At 38.6% G+C, this 18,118-nt stretch overlaps 1 long non-coding RNA gene across 1 annotated transcript; it reads left to right on the top strand.

Annotated features, from left to right (window-relative positions):
- The first annotated feature begins 5,603 nt into the window (after positions 1 to 5,603).
- LOC138979224 (uncharacterized) lies at positions 5,604 to 7,042 on the top strand. The gene is made up of 3 exons (XR_011459940.1): positions 5,604 to 6,030; positions 6,488 to 6,593; positions 6,876 to 7,042. It is a non-coding gene; the product is annotated as an uncharacterized lncRNA (long non-coding RNA).
- Positions 7,043 to 18,118: the final 11,076 nt, after the last annotated feature.

The following is an 18,118-nucleotide window of genomic DNA, read 5'->3' on the forward strand; positions in this document are numbered from 1 at the left end:
TATGACTGTCGCGAGTTGTTTCCACTCGCTGACTTGATACCTTGACCAAAATGTTGCCGGTTTGTGATAAAGGTAGACAACCTCTTGGTATTGACTGTAATTTGTCTTCTCGGTAGACTTGTCACATCTGGACTTTCCTTTAGGCTATCTGTGCTGGTATCCCGGGGGTCGTCTGTTCGTGTTCATACAATGGTATGTTGAAGAATTATTCAAATAAAAGAGAGAATTGAATTGAATGGAAATGTATATATTGAGGGTGACAGAATAAACAATGTATACATGGTTTTTTTCATCCGGCCCTCGCCCATTGAGGGGTAACACAATATATAACAAGAAGAATAGAAGTGAAGTTAACTACAGTACAAATTACATAAACATAATTAACATGTCGAGCAATCAATAAGACATTTCAAGATGCATTTTAATTCTTTAGCTATGCTTGAAAATTATATATAACAAAGAAATATTTATTTGTAAAAAAAAATGTCCTTCGTGCATTAGTATAGAATCATGTTTTTCAATGCAATCAGAAAGTACAGTGATATTCTGCCAGCTGCTTGATAAGGCCAAAAAAAAAAAATTGTCTGTTTAGGGTAACCCGACCGACCCTATCGATTTGGCGCCGACCCAAAAACTTTTTTTTGATTTCAAAAAAAAAAAAGAAAAAAAAAGAGGTAAAAATGCTAAAAAGAGACATTTGGCGTTTCTTTCTCTCCCTTTCTCTCTGTTTTATTTATACGTTAGTTTTGAAACATGTATTCATCAAATATAAGAAGTGAATGTTCAGCCAACATAGCATTTACACACACACACAAAAAAACAAAACAAAAAAAACAAAAAAACCTACCTACCTACCGACCCTACTTTTTTTGGTCATGTTACCCTAAACAGACAATTTTTTTTTTTGGCCTAATATTTCTTACAAGTTTTGCAAGAGAAACAGCATGTAATGTTCCTTTAATGATGTGTCATTGTTTTGTAACCAATTATATTAAGGAATGGAGTTCCACTTACGTGCGCCAGAATATGAGAGACTGGACTTGTACAAGTCAATTCTTGGAGTTGGGGTAATTAATTTGTTACATTTTCTATAATGATTTATTTTGAAATTCGAGGCAATCAGTGCAGGTGCATTTCCTGACATAATTCTATACATCATCACACCTTTGTTATTGGAAAATCTTAATTTGATAGGAAGAATTTGCAATCGTTTATAATCAGACATGGAAAGAGATGTATTTTATAAAAGAATTAATATAACAGCTCGTGTATGTAAACTGCCCAAGTGTTTCAAAGTGTGTGCACTTGCAGAGTCCCACACTGTGGAAGCATAGTCAATAGCTGAGTGAATATGTGCCTGAAAAAAACCAGTTTTCTTGTGCGAAGGTCTAGAAAGTGTTTGATTTTTGATAACTGACATATTTTGTTCGATCTGTTTTACAAAGTCTGTTTTGACCAAGACAGGTTATTGTCAATGGTTATTCCCAAGACTTTATGGCTATCAACTTCGATAACATCTTGATTTCGTATTAGCAATGTCGGAAATTCAGATGTTATATTTTGTCGCTTTTGCTTCGTGGTTAGAAGCGTGCATTTAGTTTTATTTGGATTCAGTGACAGATGGTTAAGTTCTTACCATTCTAGTAATCGATCAATGTTTTCTTGGAGGATATTTGCTTGTTTAATAAGATCTTGGTGATTCGAATGAATTGTAGTATCATCTGCAAATAGTTCACACATGCATTTTACAAATAGAGGTAGGTCGTTTATATAGATAGAAAATAGTAATGGATCAAGAACAGAACCTTGTGGTACTCCAAACCTTACTGTTTGTTTACAAGAGTGTGATTGATTCAGGTAAGTACTTTGCTGTCTGTCTGACAGGACAGATTTTAAAATGTTAACGGAATCTGTTGCAAGTCCATAAATCTCAAGCTTTTTGATAAGGAGTTTATGGTTAATTAGGTCAAAAGCTTTAGTAAAATCAACAAATAGATTAGCACAGAACTGGTTATTATTAATGTTTGTCAGCCATTAGCGCTGTTTGACATTTGATTTTGCCTAAAACCTGATTGATTATCATGTATCAATTTATTTTTCTCAAAGTGAAAAAGGATGTGTTTATTGATATGTTTTTGAAGAGGCTTCGAAAGGATTGATAGAATTGATATTGGTCTATAATTTGAAGGATTTGCCTAGTATCTCCCGATTTAAAAAGAGGAATTACTTTAGCCTGTTTTAATTGTTTAGGAAAATAGCATTTGTCAATACAAAGGTTATAGATAAATATCAATGTATCTGTGATAATTGGAGCTGCCATTTTTATATTTTTTGCATCCAGACCATCGATGTCACGTGTTCCGGTTTGCTTTAGATGCTAAAGATACGAGTAAACATCCAGTATAGTCATTGGTGGCAGTGTATGCTGAAAAAGTATATGTTTGGAATTGCAGTATTCCTTTGAATGTTCTAAATTATTTGATTGTGTCCGATCGCAAAAAAATACTTTATCAGCAATTTTTGAGAAATGGTCATTGAGTGTATCTTCAGAAATGTCAATTATTTGGGAAGATTTAGTTGCAATTTCTTTGTTTGTGAGTTGGTTAATATTCATTGTTCCGTTTCTGTTTTTGGGGTGGTTTTGATTTTTCACGATCATACGTAACTGGAGTTTGTTGATTAACCCACAAATCCTCATCTAGAACTGAGAATCGATTTGAGGTTGAAATGTTCACATTGCAAGGGAGTGAGCATAAATCCCTTTCTGGCAAGCTGGCATCACTCAAAGATGAGGAAGTGTTACTGACCGATGTGAAGGATGATTCCACCTCAGGCACCTTGACATCTTGCTTTGACAATTTTATGTTTGCACGAGAACTGTCTGAAACGGACAGATCTGGTTCAGCGCTGGAAGCTGGATTGTCAGAGGCGCGAGGTTTCACTGTAGTAGTGCTCACAGCTGAATCTGATTCACGATGAGCATCAGATTTTTTTCCAGCTGTTTTTTCAGATCAACAATGTGGGATTTTAAGTCTTGTATTCTGTTTCTGAAGTTCAGTAACTTTTGTGTCCAACAAGGAGACTTTTTTTTATTTAAGTCATCAATTTTGCTTTCCATAATATGCTGTTTTAGTTCATGCTTGATTTGTTTTGATATTTTCACAAAATGAAAACATACGTACATTTGGGACCATCATCACACATCCCATTTAACCTGTTGACATTTCTGTTGAGCATATGCGTTTTCATTTCATTGTGTTTCAATTTGGTATGGCAGTTTTTTAACAGATAGGCATGTTCTTTTTCTTTTTCTCATAATTTCCCGTTGTTTCATAGAAACGGTCAATCGTGCATCTTTTTCTTTGTTCCTGTTTGGTGCGATTTCATCTGCATCTGCAAAACAAGATGGAACGGTTTCACGTTTTGTAGTGACATTCTGATTTCCTTTCTCGTTTTGTTCCGTTTCATCGTGAGATTTATTTCGGTCTTCATCTCCAGATATTGGCTAAGACACAAGTGCAATGGGCTGTTTAATGGAGGGTTCTTCTTCTTCATCTTGATGTATTTCATCAGACGCTGGGATATCTTGAATGACAACCTTACCTCTTTTAGACAAAGATGTCAAAGGTACTGCCATCTGAGATAAATGGTTTACATACGTTTTTAAGACATCAGTGGGTTTTTTCTTGATTGACACACGAATAGATTGTTTTGATGCAGTCAACAAGCTCAGCGAATGCTTCGTCCCTCCAGCTTGGACACGTGTTTCCCTGGACAAGAACTTTACCTGTTGTGTAGAACACAGTTATTGTTATCAATTTAATTACTCTTCCCACAGCTCACAATTACTTTTGAGCGAAATAGCTCTGGAGATAGTTCAGTTAGTTTAGCCGGTTTAGTAGGTATCTCTGACAGGTCGTCCGAGTCCGTGATGTATATACGACGACACGGATTGTTAGCCTCATCAATCCGGGCAAGTCAACGTGAAAAATGAGAGAGAAAGAGAGAGACAGAGAGAGAGAGACAGAGAGAGAGAGAGAGAGAGAGAGAAAGAGAGAGAGTGAGAGAGGAGAGGGAGGGAGAGAGAGAGAGAGAGAGAGAGAGAGAGAATTCACTGATAGAGCAATAAAAGAGGTGACAGAGGATGAGGTGAAGGTAAAACAGTACCACTTGAAATGGCAAACAAGTAGGGTGTAACGTACGTACACTTTCAAAATGTCAACTACACCTGATGCTAGCTTATAATAAAAGCTACGTGTGACACAGAACACTCTCTGAGCCATCAAATTCTTCCAAAGTGCTTTCTCGGTTGAATAAATGCATTTTCTGCATCTTCAGGCTACACTTATTGACATGATCACAAAAGAATGAGTGATTGTAAAGAAAATCACTTGGTTACGGAGGTCGGAAAAATCATAGTGAGCGTGACAACATTCGATGTGTACGTAACATTGTTTTTAACTTCACTTTTTTGTTATCATACATAAAGGAAATGACAGCATTTGCACAGGAATGACCCTTTATCGTTCCACAAAGTAACTTTTCAACAAATCATCCAAAATCAACTTATTGTGTAAATGGATTGGAGCCTGTTCCCATTTGTTGGACGCCATTTTAGCTGATTTACTGACATTTTTACACTATTTTAGAGTAGGAACAAAAGACTGCAGGTGAGAAGAACAAGAACAAGATAACAGTGATAACTGGTGAGTACATTTTCACTGTTATCTTGTACTATTTTAGATATCAAAATACAAATATGTTTATTCATTTTGCTGTGGGTGATTTTTACATTTAGTCAAGTTTTGACTAAATGTTTGAACAGAGACAGGGAATCGAGACGAGCGTGTGGTGTATGTGTACGTGTGTGTGTGTGTGTGTGTGTGTGTGTGTGTGTGTGTGTGTGTGTGTGTGACGCGATTCCGAGAAACTACTGGACCGATCTTCATGAAACTTAGCATGAGAGTTCCTGAGTATGATATCTCCAGACATTTTTTAATTCTTTTGATAAATATCTTTGATGACGTCATATCCGGCTTTTTGTGAAAGTTGAGGCGGCACTGTCACGCTCTCATTTTTCAACCAATTTGGTTGAAATTTTGGTCAAGCAATCTTTTGAAAATTGTAATTATTTTTTTTTATAAAACGATCCAAAACCAATTTCATCTTATTCTTCATCATTTTCTAATTCCATAAGAATATAAATATGTTATATTCGGATAAACAACAAGCTCTGAAAATTAAAAATATGAAAATTATGATCAAAATCAAATTTTCGAAATCGATTTAAAAACATGTTCATCTGATTCCATGTGGGTTCCTCATTCAAAAAACATATAGATATGATACGTTTGGATTAAAAACAAGCTCAGAAAGTTAAAAAGAATAGAGATACAGAAAAGTGTGCTATCCTCCTCAGCGCGACCACTACCGCGCTATTCTGGTTTGTCAATTGCACTGCCTTTGCCACGAGCGGTGGACTGACGAGTATACGGGCTTGGTGAAAACATGCCCCTAATGGTTTCACCGTGAGGGCGGAAAACAACTTCATTATCACCGGGGATATAGCTCAGTTGGTAGTGCGCTGGATTTGTATTCAGTTCTGCCGTGTATTGGCAGAAGGCAGTAAGTCCAAATTTGGTAAAAATGAGATTTTCATATCATAATGCAGAGGGGAGAAAGGCGCATCTTGTGTCAAAATTTCTAAGATGTGCGATCAATATCTATGGACTTTTTGAAGAAGTAAGTCCACTAAAAAAATGTAATCGAAGGATAAAAATCGGCAAATGGAAGCAAGTCCAGGGACTTTTGGTTTTCAGGTTTGCACTGGACTTACTTCCTTGCAAGCCTCAAAACGAGTTTGCATGGTTTAGCGCTCTATGTCCATTAACCAATCGCGTTCACCCTTTTGTAATCTGACTGCGGTTAACCAATCAGATCTAAGCTTATTGTATCATTATTTCCCTGGCCTTTGTCGGGGAAAATGGCGATGAGAGCTGCTGCCGACGTGTTCAACTATCCGAAGCAACAGTAAGTTGGTTTGTTTGTTTCATTCTTGTTGTTGGCAGTTTTGCGTTCCGGTCTGAAATGACTCTCTCTCAATAGGTGTGTGGGAATTTACAACGACAACACTGATTTTCTGACTGATTTGGGTATTCCAATGTGCACTTGCATTACGGAGCTAGAAAGTAAAATGCCATAGTTCAAATGCCCATTTATTATAGTTTTGTTGTTGTACGCTACTTCTACCGTGACTTCTTGACTATTCACTTCTGCTATTTTCATCATGATATTTATGGATGCATATAGCATGTTTCTAATACAAAGAGATAGTTGTTTTGATCTAGAATGAGTGACTTGTGGTCTTGAGCATTGACAGCGTGTTAGATCTGGAACAGCAGTATGACATTATACTGGAGGATTGTTATCCGGTCTCTTTGTGCTTCCAACCATCGGAATAAGTATTATGTCCTATTGTATTTGACAGAAATGTGATTCGAAGTGGGACAGGCAGCGACGACAGCTGCAGCACACATGCAGTCTGAGGGATACTCGCCATCACTGCCCCTTTATGTTCAAGGGCCCAAAACAAGGTATGTTTCACTGACACAGCCAAAAATAGCGTGTAACATTTTTTCATTCCTTTCTTTTCTCGGGCTGAAGAGGTATATTTTAAAACGAGCAACATCTTTACATCATTTTCGTTGCAGTAGTATTAGTATCATCAGCAGCAGTAATCGTTTGTCATTATAGTACCCCGGAGGGGGGGGGGGGGGGGTGATGTGCGCGGGAGAGGAAAAGAATGATGTGAAGGAGGGTGGGGAGGAGATTTGTCAATAAAATGTCTCACTTTTGCTGCCTTTTTCATTTGACAGATGTGTAAGCGTTGCTGGCAGGTTGCAACTGCGAGATACAACCACCTCGGCTTGCAGGAGAAGAGGCCACAATGGACCTTGCCCAGATGAAAATGCCAGCAACATACGACGGTTATGGGCCAAAGAAGAGGAAGAGGAGTAATACTGACAACTTTCAGTTTGACAATAACAGATCTATGCTGAGCGCAGAGATGCAGAACGTGGGGACGGGGAGGGGGTGGGGGGATTGTATGTTGTTTGTTAGTTATCCAAACAGGCTCATGGAAAAAAAATCGACATCCAGTTAATCGCTGTAGTTGATAATTGTCATCAGTCGGATGGCAGAATGTCAGTGAATAGTTTTAAAAGGGATGTAGACTGTAACTGCGGTAGATGGGGTGATAAATGAATATACTACATCATAGTTTGCAGGTTTGTGGCCGGTTTTGCTAGTTGAACACTCAACTACAATGTTTGTGGACAGTGTGTGAATTACTATGTAATTCTACAAGCAAATGTAGCGCGCATGATGTACAACTACAAATGGTTATATAGTTCATCACACAGTTTTTAAGACTAATTAACCAAATTTTGTTCAAAAGTGGAACACTTCAGCTGAAAGTGAACATTGCACGATAATGTTGTTAACTCTGGTATAATGGCGGTTTGTCAAACCATTTCTTTTTGTCATGCTGTTGCTTTAATTTTGTGTCCTTTGGAAATCAAGACTGCACGATTATCTATTGTTAATTCTGATATAATGGCGGCTTGTCAACCCAGTTCTTTTTGTCATGCTGTTGCTTTAATTTTGTGTACTTTGGAAATCAAGACTGCACGATGACCTATTCTTAATTCTGGTATAATGGCGGCTTGACACACTAGTTATTTTTGTCATGCTGTTGCTTTAATTTTGTGTCCTTTGGAAATCGTTAGTCAAACTCAATAAATAAAACGTCTTATTGCCAGATCCTGGATTCTAATTCTTATTAGCAAACGAAAGCGAGAAAGACAGTGAGAATGAAAGAAAAGGTGTGTGTGTGTGTGTGTGTGTGTGTGTGTGTGTGTGTGTGTGTGTGTGTGTTACAGACAAGCAGCAAGATAAAAAGCGTGTGTGTGTGTGTGTGTAAACGTTTTCTTAGATTTTTATTTTAATGTTAAAAGACTTGCGTTCAAGTCAATATTTGTCTTGTGAATATCAAAAGAGAGTATCAAGACTTGTATTAAAAATAATGATCTTTTTAAACGATATCAATGACACAAGAACGGATTAACAATAAAGTTAATCATGAGTGAGCGACTACAGAATGATAAGCAAAACGAGGAACCAAGACAAAGACTAACTTGAGCATGTGTTGAAATTTAAGAAAACGGGAACATTTGTCTCAGTTAATCACAAAAGAAAATACAAATTGTTCACCAAGGAAGTTGTTTGTGCATTCAGAAATTCACGAAATCACTGGACGTAAAGTAACATTTGAAAAAACGTTCCAAAAGCAGTGTTGCGTGTATTTTCTTTTACTTTCAATTTTCGGAGATAATAAATTAGCAGAAAGCAGTAAGTCCACTTGCTGCTCTATGCCCTTTTCTCAGCCAGATATATCGACCAGGATATAATATGGCAGAAAGCAGTAAGTCCAATGCTGCTTTTTGCAATTTAAAAAAAATAAGATTTAAGTCGGGATATAATTTGGCAGAAAGCAGTATGTCCTCTTACTGCCTTTTACCATTATTTTTGAGTGAATGAGTTTAGGGAGTTAATTCGGCAAAAGGCAGTAAGTCCACAAAAATCATTATTTCTAAGTGATGAATCAAAAGAGGGTTTTAATATTCATAGCAGAAACGCACAATAATGCCCTAAATGTTATCAGCAAACAAACAAATCATTTAAAGCTTTTCATTCCAAAACAGTGATGCAAACAGAAAATGTCGATTTTCTCGAAACTATGTTTCATTGACTTGCTTCCTTCTGCCTTTACACGGCAGAGTTGGCCGCTGTCAGCGTGAGTTCGATCCCAGGTTCGGCGGAAATTTATTTCACAGAGTCAACTTTGTGTGCAGACTCTCTTCGGTGTCCGAACCGTCTCCCCCCCCCGTGTACACTACATTGGGTGTGCACGTTAAAGATCCCACGATTGACAAAAGGGTCTTTCCTGGCAAAATTGCTTAGGCACAGTTAATAATTGTCTACCTATACCCGTGTGGCTTGGAATAATAGGCCGTGAAAGGTAAATATGCGCCGAGATGGCTGCAATCTACTGGCCTTATATAAAAATCCACCTCACACGGCATCATTGCAGAGCGCCTAGAACTGTACCCACGGAATATGCGCGATATAAGCCTCATTGATTGATTGATTGATTGTATATATAGGATTGATACTGAATGTAGATAACATTATTTCAAAGCCACAATCTACACAAAGCAACAAACAGTGTAAAATGCTCAAGAATCTCTGTCGACTACTATCTCAACAACGGAAAAGTTGCGCGGATTTTGCCGTAGCCCGCTTCTCAGTCACTTGAAAAGCTCTGCCGAGTTAACAAGGGAAGAGACAATTCAACAATTTCAAAACCCTTTTTTCTCTCCCTCTACTCGCCTCTCTCCTTTACTTCCCACTCCCTCCCATGTCTCCAAAATTCCTCTTCTCAAAAAAAGAAAGGGGAAAAAAAAGCCGGAAGTGACGCAGTAGAGATCAATTATCTGCGCATAGCCTACGCTCAGTGGCTGACGTGGGACATTAGGATTATGCACGCTTGCGTAGATGTCGCTTGGTGGCGCTGTTCCCGCATTTCCGGTTTGACGTTTAGCAGGGGAGACCATTCTCCTGGCCGCCTTTCTTCGGCTGGGCATTAGTCGCCCTTGCAATCACTGGCAGACCGGGCGCGTTTGATTGAGGGGCTATTCTCGTGGTCTTTTCCCTCCCCTCCCGGCTCTTGTGTGTGCCTGCAAATATGGGGACACGTCATTTACAAGGCGTCTTTGCTTCTGATAGGCTCCTTTCTCCTTCACTCTCCACTGGCAGGGTTTTACTCCTCCAAACAATTTGATCCGTTCGTTCCCCTCCTCCCTCCCTTTCGTCGCGTACGAGATCTGCCGAATATTCATGGGGATCCAAGAATAGAACAGGTCTTTAGATTGCAAATGTTTCATCTTGATAGGAACTTTCAATCGTATTAAAAACCAGGAATGATAAGTTCCGAGGTGTTCGTTTATAAGGTCCGGTTAATGCGTAGCATATATGCGTTCAAGTTCCATCTACGGACTGGATAACGTATTCCCCCCGTACACCTACAGCATATAAACGAAGGAATTACGACCACTGACAGGAGATATACAGGACAGAACGGACATGCACAGGACAGCCAACGAATATTCTTGTTCGTTTCAAGTTTTGTGCATGCACAAAACTTTCTAACGGATGCAGGCGGACACACCGCACATCACCTGACATGTGAAACGAATGTTCCGGACATAAAACGAACATAAAACGAACATTGACGAACATCACCGGATAAACAAATATGTCATCCGTTACTCGTTCGGAGGCTCTATCCGGTCAAGTGTGACTGGGGCATTATCTTGCTTTGCAGACTGTAAGTATTTATTGATGCACTTTTTTTTTCGATTGTAGGAAACATAAGGCCACACCATAAAGTAATGCCTCAAAAGAATAGAAAGACTTTTGTGGGGTCATGACATTTTTTCAGATGTCGCATAGAGGGGGGAGGGGAGGGGAGGGGGTGGTTGAAAGGCAAATGCTGAGAAAGAGTCGGCAGCCAGCCATTCTTTAATTCACAGAATTGTCCACACGCGTGAGAGTAGGCCCGGCCTCATTGTCATAATAAATGCTCTGTCATTCTGGACATAAAGTTGTGCACGCACACCCAGAACCGTTGCCATCGAGAGAAGGACAACTTTCAGTGGTGTGAATGGCTCTGACAATACATACACGAAATCTGACCATTTCAACCAAACAAGGATAAACGGTGGGACGAGAGAAACTTCACACAAGGGTATTATCTTCGAGAGAAAAATCGATCTTGAAGGGAGAACGAAGAATCTTCGCGAAGCTCTTTTAAAAGGTAAGTGCCTTTTTACATTTAGTCAAGTTTTGACTAAATGTTTTAACATACAGGGGGAATCGAGACGAGGGTCGTGGTGAATGTGTGTGTGTGTGTGTGTGTGTGTGTGTGTGTGTGTGTGTGTGTGTGTGTGTGTGTGTGTGTGAGTGTGTGTGTGTGTGTGTCTGTGTGTCTGTGCGTGTGTGTGTGCAGAGCGATTCAGACTAAACTACTGGACCGATCTTTATGAAATTTTACATGAGAGTTCCTAGGTATGATATCCCCAGACTTTTTTTCATTTTTTCGATAAATGTCTTTTATGACGTCATATCCGGCTTTTTGTAAAAGTTGAGGCGGCACTGTCACACCTTCATTTTTCAATCAAATTGATTGAAATTTTGGCCAAGCAATCTTCGACAAAGGCCGGACTTCGGTATTGCATTTCAGCATGGAGGCTTAAAAATTAATTAATGACTTTGGTCATTAAAAATCTGAAAATTGTAATTAAAATTATTTTTTTTATAAAACGATCCAAAATTACTTTTGTTTTATTCTTCATCATGTTCTGATTCCAAAAACATATAAATATGTTATATTTGGATTAAAAAAAAGCTCTGAAAATTAAAAATATAAAAATTATGATTAAAATTAAATTTCCGAAATCGTTTTAAAAACAATTTCATCTTATTCCTTGTCGGTTCCTGATTCCAAAGACATATAGGCAGGTTTCACAATCTTCAATCACAGACTTCCTTTTTTTTCAACAAAATCAATCTTGACAGAGATCTTTGAAATAGTGTTTTTATTAAAGCCTTACATCCTCCTGGATGGAATCAAGACAAAAACTTGTATGGAGACGCATTCTTGTCGACATAATGTGATAGCTTGTTACAGTACTCTATCAAACAAAGGGATAGACGTAAACAGAATTGGGTAACGATTTATTCAAAGAATATTGTCCAGAGGCTTTAATAAATTAAGCAATAACAATGCAAGCAAAATACCATTTCCGAGCTCAGTGAAAAAGCAGCAAATAAGGACTAATTATGGGAATTCCGTTCTTCTGAACTGCTATTTCGCTGTGATGCACGTCATGAGCATACCTTCAAAAGTAACAATGTTAATTGCACTCCATTTCTCACTTTAAAAAAAAAAGTAGAATCATTGACCAATAGAAAAAAACGAGTTTGGAATTTTTTTTGCATATTCTTGGGGAATAAATACCTGAAAATGTAACCCTACCCTCTAAATGGTGACATCATGACAGCGAAAAAAAATATACAGAACAAGTCATGTGAAGCGATAATAAAACATTAAGTTGGTTTGAAACTAAAAGATCAACATTGGAATCAGGGACGAGTCATTAACAATGCTAGTGAGATTTGGCTAGCCGAAACCAGAAGACCGAGACGGGTTGCCTCCGCGAAGCATATGAACAAAACGGGCGATTTTTCTCATTTGAGCAGATTTTCACACTAAGCATGACATATCTGTTTATACATTGGGATCCAGGAAATCCAAAGGATACAATGCAATAACTTTTGAATCTGTAATCAAAAGTGTTATTGTTATTTGCAATTTTTAGAATGTTATGTACCAAATTTTATAATACATTTCATAACTTGACGAAATGTAAAACAAGTCGCGTAAATCGATATAAAAACATGTAGTCAATCTATAGGCATCAAATTGAAGGATAAACTAAAAAAAAAAACAGTCCGATCGGCGAGACTAAATTCAGATAGTCTCGGCTAACCATACCCGAAAACCGTCACGGATCACACTCATCTCCGCGAAGCATACTCAACCTGTTTTCTTTAATTCTGAACGCGTTTTTAAAGTAAACATAACATATGTATATATATATTTTAAATCAGGAGAAGATAAGAAGTACAATGCAGTAGTGTTTGAATCTGTAATGAAATATTCGTTTTTGATGACAATTTAAATGAGCGAACTAATTCACTTATTTTCAAGCTACCTGGCTCAAATGCAATATCAAAGTCCCGACTTAATCAAAGATTACTTAACAGGTCCGCCTCAACTATCACAAAAACGGAAATGACGTCATCAAAGACTGTGGCAGAGTACCTTAACGCAGTCCTAGTATATCCACTACTGACTGAACTGTGGCATAGTACCTGGACGCAGTCCCAGTATATCCACTACAGACTGAACTGTGGCATAGTACATGGACGCTGTCCCAGTATATCCACTACAGACTGAACCTTAATGTCTTGCATTTTCTACAACTACTCTGCACACATAAGAAAACCCAACCCCTCTCGCACGCACACATGCAAGTACGCACGCATCAACACTCACGCATCAACACTCACACACACACACACACACACACACACACACACACACACACACACACACACACACATAAGCTAACACAAACGAACACGTGCGCACAACGCTCGTGCACACGCTTACACACACACACACACACACACACGCACGCACACACACACACACACACACACACACACACAAACGAACACGTGCGCGCAACGCTCGGCCGCACGCACACACACACACACACACACACACACACACAGCTAGATAATACATCATCTGATATGTTTCCTTGTTCATATGCTTTTTTCAAGTCATAAACGTAAACAATGAATGGTTTTACTGGGATTTTGTGCAGCGTTTTGTATTATCTGCGTTGTTGTCGGATTTAAATACTCTCTCAAAAACTGGGTATCTAATCACGACCGATAAGATTTTCCCCTTTTCGATTAAAAAGTACAATGAGATTTAGTCAGAACCATAACATTATTCTTCCAAAAACACTTATTAACATCCATGTAAAAGAAACACAACTCTGTTCATCAAATTATCTCACCCTTTGCAAGAAACGTATGGCGAAGGCACATTTCGCGCCGCGGTGCAGATGACGCAATTAACTCTCGTGACGAAACGATTGGTTCGTGACGTCGCGTCATCAACCGTTCATGAATGGCCCTTGTATGAATGGCATTCTTTCTGTTGGGATGACGTGTGAACCTCATCATTAGTGACTTGGAAAATCGGTCGGATTTAGGTATCCACGAAGTCGGTCGGAAATGGATACACTTACCCTACACTCTTCCACACTGACAGGCCGCGCGCACGTACGCACGCACATATGCAACAATAACAATGACAAAAATCAAACTTTTAAAAGCACTTGAAAGTTAATAAACAAAGCAACTATTGATTCCCTACGATTATATGATCGTGACTGGCTCTCTTTCCAAGTTGGAACGTTTTCAATCTGCTGTCTGACGTCATCAAAGTGTTGAAAAACGTACGGCGATGTCTATAAAACTCTCACTTGACCACAACATTCACAATGCAGTGCATTCAAGGATTGAAAAAAAAACACTGGCGTTGATCAGACACAGTCACTGAATGTTGTTATTTTACAAATGAATCTGCTTAACATTTGGTAAGAAATGACCGTCAATAGTGCCGGGCGGTCGTGAGAATTCAAGGTTTTCAGAGACAGACAGTAAATAACGTGCTCTGAAATAAACACATGCCGAAAAATTCTTTAGTCAGCCAGTTGATCATCTGCCTGACAACGGATAGGAAGTAGGCTATAAAATTGGTCGCATCATGGCAATTTGCTGTGTATGGCGGTCATAGCAGACGATTTGTCTTCAGGACGGTCGTGAGAAAAAATGAGACAGACACCTTGCCCGAGTGACTAGACAGTAAATAACGTGCTCTGAAATAACCACATGCCGAAAAATTCTTTACTCAGCCAGTTGATCATCTGCCTGACAACGGATAGGAAGTGTAAAATTGGTTGCATCATGACAATTTGCTGTGTATGGCGGTTATAGCAGACGATTTGTCTGCAGGGCGGTCGTGAGAAAAAATGAGACAGACACCTTGCCCGAGTTACTAGACAGTAAATAACGTGCTCTGAAATAAACACATGCCGAAAAATTCTTTAGTCAGCCAGTTGATTATCTGCCTGACAACGGATAGGAAGTGTAAAATTGGTTGCATCATGACAATTTGCTGTGTATGGCGGTTATAGCAGACGATTTGTCTGCAGGGCGGTCGTGAGAAAAAATGAGACAGACACCTTGCCCGAGTGACAAAATGACCAAGCGCAAGTAGAATAAGCCGTAGTTAGCCTTTCAAAACCCTTTCATGTCGTGATTTGATGGAAATTGCTACTTATTAAAAGCATGTTACGTCCAAACCTTTTAACAGCCATTCCAACTGAACAGATTTGTAATTAACGTTTTTGAGACAGACACATTTAGGAAAAAGACCGTTTACTTCACATGCGATTGTATCGACTAAACATAAACACATTCATTGTTTTTTTTAACTAAGTGTGTTCATCTATCTCTGTTCTTTGGTTTCTAATGTACTTTTCACTGGATTTCTTTGAGTGTTTTTGTACTGGTGCCTTTGTCTATTGCAATGTGGCTAAAAAGGGAAATCGTGTCTGTCTCATTTCTCACGACCGACCTACCTTTTTCGCTGGTGGGGAATACAAATTTAAGTTAAATTCGATCAAAGTTTATTTTTCATATGTAAATTCCGAAGACATTCGACACAGACCAGTGAAAATTCACGACTAAACAAAACGAAACATTTTATTTAATATCAAAGTCAGGGACATACCCGACTCTGAAGACTGTGAAACCTGTCTATAGATATGATATGTTTGGATTAAAAACACGCTCAGAAAGTTAAAACGAAGAGAGGTACAGTAAAGCGTGCTAATAATGCAGCACAGTGCAACCGCTACAGCGCTGAACAGGCTGGTCACTTTCACTGCCTTTTGCACTAGCGGCGGACTACGGTCATTGTGAAAAAATGCAGTGTGTTCAGTTTCATTCTGTGAGTTCCACAGCTTGACTAAATGTAGTAATTTCGCCTTACGCGACTTGTTCTTAATTTGTAATGTTTGTCCCAGCTGTGCTTAATGTTTCTCACTTGTTACTGTTTGCCGTTTAAACCAGTACAGATCTCTGTGTTAAGACAGTTTAATGTAAAAACCAATTATATGATTGCAAAAGCCATCCATTCCCCTACCCTACTCAACAAACAGATGAATTTTACATAAGGTAGTGTCTGTACAGTGGAGCCTACAATAAAGACCCCCCCCCCCCCCCCCTAACAAAAAAACCCAAAAAAACAAAAATTCACTTAAGCAAAGTTCTGGCGTTAACATCGACAAAAAATCAAAACAATCAAAACGGAACAAGTTTTTGATGTCATATGAAAGAACAATCAAATGTGTACCCAAAAACAGTCAGTTTTGTGAACATAGTTATGTTGTCTAACGATTATTATGCTGAGCGGTGAAGGTTTTATTCTCATCAGAAGCCGTGTTATGGAAAAAATGTGACCCAAAAAACCACCGGTACATTTCAGCATGCCGAAGCGTATTTTTCTTGTGAACTAAAACATCTTATCTTCTAACAAAACTCTCAGTTTTCTTTAATGAAATTATTCGGAAGCCATTACCATTCTGGTTATATTTTCGTTAATACGTCTCTGACATCGTGTGGAGAGACACTTCTCGCGAGGGATTGGCTCATAATGTAACGTGGGTTTGTTTGTTAAAGTGTTTTGAAGGGTGACCAACTCTTCCACAACATAAACATGTTGACAAAGTTTTTTTCGAACAAGTTATTTCCGAACCTCGTCTGTTACAAACGTTATTGGGTGTTACAAACGTTATTGGGCGTTACAAACGTTATTGGGTGTTACAAACGTTATTGGGTGTTACAAACGTTATTGGGCGTTACAAACGTTATTGGGTGTTACAAACGTTATTGGGTGTTTCAAACGTTATTGGGTGTTACAAACGTTATTGGGTGTTTCAAACGTTATTGGGTGTTTCAAACGTTATTGGGTGTTTCTAACGTTATTGGGTGTTACAAACGTTATTGGGTGTTACAAACGTTATTGGGTGTTACAAACGTTATTGGGTGTTACAAACGTTATTGGGTGTTACAAACGTTATTGGGCGTTACAAACGTTATTGGGCGTTACAAACGTTATTGGGTGTTACAAACGTTATTGGGTGTTTCAAACGTTTCACAGTTTGGCTTCTTTTCTATAGTTAGGCCTAAAAAAAAATAGGTGTGGTTACGGTAACCCGACCTACCCTATTTTTAAGGGCCGACCCTATAACATTTTATTACATTTGTCAAAAAAACAAAAAAACAAAAAACAAAACGAGTGCAGAAAACGCAATGAAAGCGAAAGCGCCCGAGTCGCACACTTATTTCCCTGTCAAGTAGGTTTAATTTGTACACATTAGAAAAAAAAGTTAAAAAAAAAGAAGTGATTGCCTACCTTCCTACCCTATTTTTTTTGGCTATGTTACCTTAACCACACCTTTTTTTTTTTTGGCCTTATAGTTCTTTAAAATTAACATCCTCTTGCAGGTTAGAAAATAGATAGAACAAATATCTCAAATTTACAAAGTAAGGTCCAGGGTTAAACTCCCTCTGTAGTCGAAAGGGGATGCAGCATTTGTAGATTTACAGAACCTTAAATGGAAACTTAAATAAACTGTTGTACATGTTAGCTTGTATGAGGGCTGCTGACACGAGAAAGAGTTGTAAATATAGACTTCTAAACCAAAAAAAAATTTAAATTCATTCTTTTGGAGACAAATTTAAGAAAAGAGGAAATGCCAGACAAAAAATGAGGATACTTTTTCTTAAAAGGAGAAGATTTCATTCCGTAATCTCGGGTCCAGACTGGCCCATAATTTCTGCGCCATGATATAGTTATTCGCAAAAAAGCAGTGGCTTCATTGAGCCATCTTTTTGTAACATACATAAATGTTCCACGTTAAACGAAAAGACTAGTGAACGGACGGGTGTATGTATCACATGTCCGACGGGCAAGTAGCCTAGTGGTTAGGACATACGTAGGCCTTCCGTGTGGAAGATGCGGGGTTCGAATCCAGGCCGCGCCTGGTGGCTTAAGGATGGAGATTTTTCCAGCTCCCAGGTCAACTCATGTGTAGACATGTTATCCCTTTTCATGTGTACACGCAAAGGTTAAGACCCCCCCCCCCCCCAAAAAAAAAAAAAAGACTAAGAACGCACGAAAAAGTTGCTGTTGATATCCGCGTGAGAAATAGGTGGTTTATAGAAACACGAAAATACCCAGCATGCATCCCCATTAATATGAATATGACTGGCTCAATGACAGGGG

The sequence above is a fragment of the Littorina saxatilis genome, linkage group LG10 (assembly GCF_037325665.1).
Source record: "Littorina saxatilis isolate snail1 linkage group LG10, US_GU_Lsax_2.0, whole genome shotgun sequence".
Classification (NCBI taxonomy): Eukaryota; Metazoa; Mollusca; class Gastropoda; order Littorinimorpha; family Littorinidae; genus Littorina; species Littorina saxatilis.